This window comes from Chanodichthys erythropterus, chromosome 8 (assembly GCF_024489055.1).
Source record: "Chanodichthys erythropterus isolate Z2021 chromosome 8, ASM2448905v1, whole genome shotgun sequence".
Classification (NCBI taxonomy): Eukaryota; Metazoa; Chordata; class Actinopteri; order Cypriniformes; family Xenocyprididae; genus Chanodichthys; species Chanodichthys erythropterus.
Window position 1 is genome coordinate 26,572,660 of NC_090228.1, and position 6,443 is coordinate 26,579,102.

The window sequence follows — 6,443 nt, forward strand, 5'->3', positions numbered from 1 at the left end:
ACGCAATTGCGAGTTTATATCTCAGAATTCTGACTTTATAACTCGCAATTGCGAGTTTATATCTCAGAATTCTGACTTTTTATCACGCAATTGCGACTTTATATCTCAGAATTCTGACTTTATATCACGCAATTGCGAGTTTATATCTCAGAATTCTGACTTTATAACTCGCAATTGCGACTTTATATCTCAGAATTCTGACTTTATAACTCGCAATTGTGACTTTATATCTCAGAATTCTGACTTTATATCACGCAATTGCGAGTTTATATCTCAGAATTCTGACTTTATATCACGCAATTGCGACTTTATATCTCAGAATTCTGACTTTATAACTCGCAATTGCGACTTTATATCTCAGAATTCTGACTTTTTAACTCGCAATTGCGACTTTATATCTCAGAATTCTGACTTTATATCACTTAATTGCGACTTTATATCTCAGAATTCTGACTTTATAACTCGCAATTGCGACTTTATATCTCAGAATTCTGACATAATATCACGCAATTGCGACTTTATATCTCAGAATTCTGACTTTTTATCACGCAATTGCGACTTTATATCTCAGAATTCTGACTTTATAACTCGCAATTGCGACTTTATATCTCAGAATTCTGACTTTTTAACTCGCAATTGCGACTTTATATCTCAGAATTCTGACTTTATATCACTTAATTGCGACTTTATATCTCAGAATTCTGACTTTTCATCACGCAATTGCGACTTTATATCTCAGAATTCTGACTTTTCATCACGCAATTGCGACTTTATATCTTAGAATTCTGACTTTTTATCACGCAATTGCAACTTTTTATCTCAGAATTCTGACTTTATAACTCGCAATTGCGACTTTATATCTCAGAATTCTGACTTTTTATCACGCAATTGCGACTTTATATCTCAGAATTCTGACTTTATAACTCGCAATTGCGACTTTATATCTCAGAATTCTGACTTTTTAACTCGCAATTGCGACTTTATATCTCAGAATTCTGACTTTATATCACTTAATTGCGACTTTATATCTCAGAATTCTGACTTTTCATCACGCAATTGCGACTTTATATCTCAGAATTCTGACATAATATCACGCAATTGCGACTTTATATCTCAGAATTCTGACATAATATCACGCAATTGCGACTTTATATCTCAGAATTCTGACATAATATCACGCAATTGCGACTTTATATCTCAGAATTCTGACATAATATCATGCAATTGCGACTTTATATCTCAGAATTCTGACTTTTTATCACGCAATTGCGACTTTATATCTCAGAATTCTGACTTTATAACTCGCAATTGCGACTTTATATCTCAGAATTCTGACTTTTTAACTCGCAATTGCGACTTTATATCTCAGAATTCTGACTTTATATCACTTAATTGCGACTTTATATCTCAGAATTCTGACTTTTCATCACGCAATTGCGACTTTATATCTCAGAATTCTGACATAATATCACGCAATTGCGACTTTATATCTCAGAATTCTGACTTTTTATCAAGCAATTGCGAGTTTTTATCTCAGAATTCTGACTTTATAACTCGCAATTGCAACTTTATATCTCAGAATTCTTACTTTTTATCACGCAATTGCGACTTTATATCTCAGAATTCTGACTTTATATCACGCAATTGCTGTTACAGATCCCTTGTTTCCCTGGACTCCATTTCCCAGAATCCTCCTGTTCTCCACACCTGCACTCACTTCCCTCGTCAGCTCCTCATCGTCACTCATCACCTGCACCTGGACTCTATTGTCAGCACTCCCCATATATTGCACTCACTCCCTTCACTCCTCGTCCGTTCTCTGTTTTGTTAAGATGTATGTTTGGTGTTCCCTGCTTTCTGTTGAATAAACATATCATTCGTATTGTGGAAATCCGTATCAGCCTCATCTCTACCAGCATCCGTAACAGAAGAACGGACCCAAACCGACCGGATTTCCACAGAGAAAAAAATAATGGAGACTTTCCCCAGCTCCCTGGATCCAGCTCCTCCATCGCCTCTCACCCTAACAGCCAGCGAACGCATTATCGGGCTCCTGCAGGTAGGACGTTCGCTGGAGAGGTATGTGGAGGAGTTCGTTGAGCTTGCTTACTTGTCTAACTGGCCCGACGCTCAGTTGATCTCCCTGTTTTTGGATGGATTGGATGACGACACTATCCGTTTTGATGAACCTGTTTTTTGTTTCTCCTTAAGCGAAACTATCAATTTAATTTTGTGGTTGAATGGCTCCAAATTCTTAGTGAAAGAGGTTCAGGATCAGTGTTGTCGTCCGGTCCATCCAGAAACACGGTTGGCCGGGCCAGTTAGTCAACCTCCGGCTTCCTCCGCACACCGCTCCAGCGAACTCCCTGCCTGCCCCAGGCTGGACCCATATTCCGCTACTGGGCCCAGTAAGCGGAGGAGGAGGAAGAAAGCGGCCCCAATGTCTCCAGAGCCCGCTCCAGTATCTCCAGAGCCCGCTCCAGTATCTCCAGAGCCCGCTCCAGTGTCTCCAGAGCCCGCTCCAGTGTCTCCAGAGCCCGCTCCAGTGTCTCCAGAGCCCGCTCCAGTGTCTCCAGAGCCCGCTCCAGTGTCTCCAGAGCCCGCTCCAGTGTCTCCAGAGCCCGCTCCAGTGTCTCCAGAGCCCGCTCCAGTGTCTCCAGAGCCCGCTCCAGTGTCTCCAGAGCCCGCTCCAGTATCTCCAGAGCCAGCTCCAGTATCTCCAGAGCCAGCTCCAGTCCCCACAGAGCCAGCTCCAGTGCCTGTGGGGATTTTAATTGTATTTGAGGGGATGAAATGGCCCTCAACCCCAGTCTCCGCCGAGCCAAGTTCTCCAGTCTCCGCCGAGCCAAGTTCTCCAGTCTCCGCCGCCGAGCCAAGTTCTCCAGTCTCCGCCGCCGAGCCAAGTTCTCCAGTCTCCGCCGCCGAGCAAAGTTCTCCAGTCTCCGCCGCCGAGCAAAGTTCTCCAGTCTCCGCCGCCGAGCAAAGTTCTCCAGTCTCCGCCGCCGAGCAAAGTTCTCCAGTCTCCGCCGCCGAGCAAAGTTCTCCAGTCTCCGCCGCCGAGCAAAGTTCTCCAGTCTCCGCCGCCGAGCAAAGTTCTCCAGTCTCCGCCGCCGAGCAAAGTTCTCCAGTCTCCGCCGCCGAGCAAAGTTCTCCAGTCTCCGACGCCTACGAGCCCTCAGCTCCAGCCGCCGCCGCCGAGCCAGCCGCTCCAGCCGCCGCCGCCGAGCCAGCCGCTCCAGCCGCCGACGCCGAGCCAGCCGCTCCAGCCGCCGCCGCCGAGCCAGCCGCTCCAGCCGCCGCCGCCGAGCCAGCCGCTCCAGCCGCCGCCGCCGAGCCAGCCGCTCCAGCCGCCGCCGCCGAGCCAGCCGCTCCAGCCGCCGCCGCCGAGCCAGCCGCTCCAGCCGCCGCCGCCGAGCCAGCCGCTCCAGCCGCCGCCGCCGAGCCAGCCGCTCCAGCCGCCGCCGCCGAGCCAGCCGCTCCAGCCGCCGCCGCCGAGCCAGCCGCTCCAGCCGCCGCCGCCGAGCCAGCCGCTCCAGCCGCCGCCGAGCCAGCCGCTCCAGCCGCCGCCGCCGAACCAACTGCTCCTATGAACTGTGTTTTTGAACCCTCCAGCCCAAAGACTGTTTTCCCTCCCTGCCTCCCTCTCCCACCTCCATCCAGTTATGTTTGCACTGAACCTTCACCTCAAGCCCCCTCGCCCAGATCTCCACCTCGGACCTCTGGGCGATTACCTACACCCCGGCTCCAACCTCCCTCTGCTCCACCGTTACCCATCAGTCCACCAGCGTCACCAGTATCCATCCTGCCTCCACTCACACCTTGTGCACTCGTCAGCCTGCCCTTCCCTCTGGACTACACTCCTCCGTCTCCGCTCCGTCACTCCGTCCCTCAGTTTCAGTTGGCTTCCTCACTCCCCCCGGTGTTCTTTTTGTTGGCTGTCCTACTGCTTCTACTGCGGCCTTCTGGAGTCCCGGCTGCGCTTCGGTCGGCGGAGCCTTCGGTTCCGCCATCACCCGCCAGTCCTTCAGCGACGCCTGGGCTCAACGCCTCGAAGGCTTCGGCTCCTGACCCGCCATGGCTGCCCGCTGCACCTGACCCGCCATGGCTGCCCGCTGCACCTGACCCGCCATGTATGCCCGCTGCATGTCTGCCCGCTGCACCTGACCCGCCATGGCTGCCCGCTGCACCTGACCCGCCATGGCTGCCTTCGGCTCCTGACCCGCCATGGCTGCCTTCGGCTCCTGACCCGCCATGGCTTTTGAGCCCGCCCTGGAGACCTCCACTCCAGTCTACTCATCCCCCTGCTCCGGTTTGAGGTCTCCAGGGCGCCCGCCCCCCTCCCGGTTGTTACATCTACGGCGCGAGGACGCGCATACCGGGAGGGGGAGGTACTGTTACAGATCCCTTGTTTCCCTGGACTCCATTTCCCAGAATCCTCCTGTTCTCCACACCTGCACTCACTTCCCTCGTCAGCTCCTCATCGTCACTCATCACCTGCACCTGGACTCTATTGTCAGCACTCCCCATATATTGCACTCACTCCCTTCACTCCTCGTCCGTTCTCTGTTTTGTTAAGATGTATGTTTGGTGTTCCCTGCTTTCTGTTGAATAAACATATCATTCGTATTGTGGAAATCCGTATCAGCCTCATCTCTACCAGCATCCGTAACAATTGCGACTTTATATCTCAGAAATCTGACTTTATAACTCGCAATTGCGACTTTATATCTCAGAATTCTGACTTTATAACTCGCAATTGCGACTTTATATCTCAGAATTCTGACTTTTTATCATGCAATTGCGACTTTATATCTCAGAATTCTGACTTTTTATCACGCAATTGCGACTTTATATCTCAGAATTCTGACTTTATAACTCGCAATTGCGACTTTATATCTCAGAATTCTGACTTTATAACTCGCAATTGCGACTTTATATCTCAGAATTCTGACTTTTTATCACGCAATTGCGACTTTATATCTCAGAATTCTGACTTTATAACTCGCAATTGCGACTTTATATCTCAGAATTCTGACATAATATCACGCAATTGCGACTTTATATCTCAGAATTCTGACATAATATCACGCAATTGCGACTTTATATCTCAGAATTCTGACTTTTTATCACGCAATTGTGACTTTATATCTCAGAAATCTGACTTTATAACTCGCAATTGCGACTTTATATCTCAGAATTCTGACTTTTTATCACGCAATTGCGACTTTATATCTCAGAATTCTGACTTTTTATCACGCAATTGCAACTTTTTATCTCAGAATTCTGACTTTATAACTCGCAATTGTGACTTTATATCTCAGAATTCTGACTTTATAACTCGCAATTGCGAGTTTATATTTCAGAATTCTGACTTTTTATCACGCAATTGCAACTTTTTATCTCAGAATTCTGACTTTATAACTCGCAATTGCGACTTTATATCTCAGAATTCTGACTTTTTATCACGCAATTGTGACTTTATATCTCAGAATTCTGACTTTATAACTCGCAATTGCGAGTTTATATTTCAGAATTCTGACTTTTTATCACGCAATTGTGACTTTATATCTCAGAATTCTGACTTTATAACTCGCAATTGCGAGTTTATATTTCAGAATTCTGACTTTTTATCACGCAATTGCAACTTTTTATCTCAGAATTCTGACTTTTTATCACGCAATTGCGAGTTTATATCTCAGAATTCTGACTTTTTATCACGCAATTGCGAGTTTATATCTCAGAATTCTGACTTTATATCACGCAATTGCGACTTTATATCTCAGAATTCTGACTTTATATCATGCAATTGCGACTTTATATCTCAGAATTCTGACTTTTTATCATGCAATTGTGACTTTATATCTCAGAATTCTGACTTTATAACTCGCAATTGCGACTTTATATCTCAGAATTCTGACTTTATAACTCGCAATTGCGACTTTATATCTCAGAATTCTGACTTTTTATCATGCAATTGTGACTTTATATCTCAGAATTCTGACTTTATAACTCGCAATTGCGACTTTATATCTCAGAATTCTGACTTTATAACTCGCAATTGCGAGTTTATATCTCAGAATTCTGACTTTTTATCACGCAATTGCGACTTTATATCTCAGAATTCTGACTTTTTATCACGCAATTGCGACTTTATATCTCAGAATTCTGACATAATATCACGCAATTGCGACTTTATATCTCAGAATTCTGACTTTTTATCACGCAATTGCAACTTTTTATCTCAGAATTCTGACTTTATAACTCGCAATTGCGACTATATCTCAGAATTCTGACTTTTTAACTCGCAATTGCGACTTTATATCTCAGAATTCTGACTTTATATCACTTAATTGCGACTTTATATCTCAGAATTCTGACTTTATAACTCGCAATTGCGACTTTATATCTCAGAATTCTGACTTTTTATCACGCAATTGCGACTT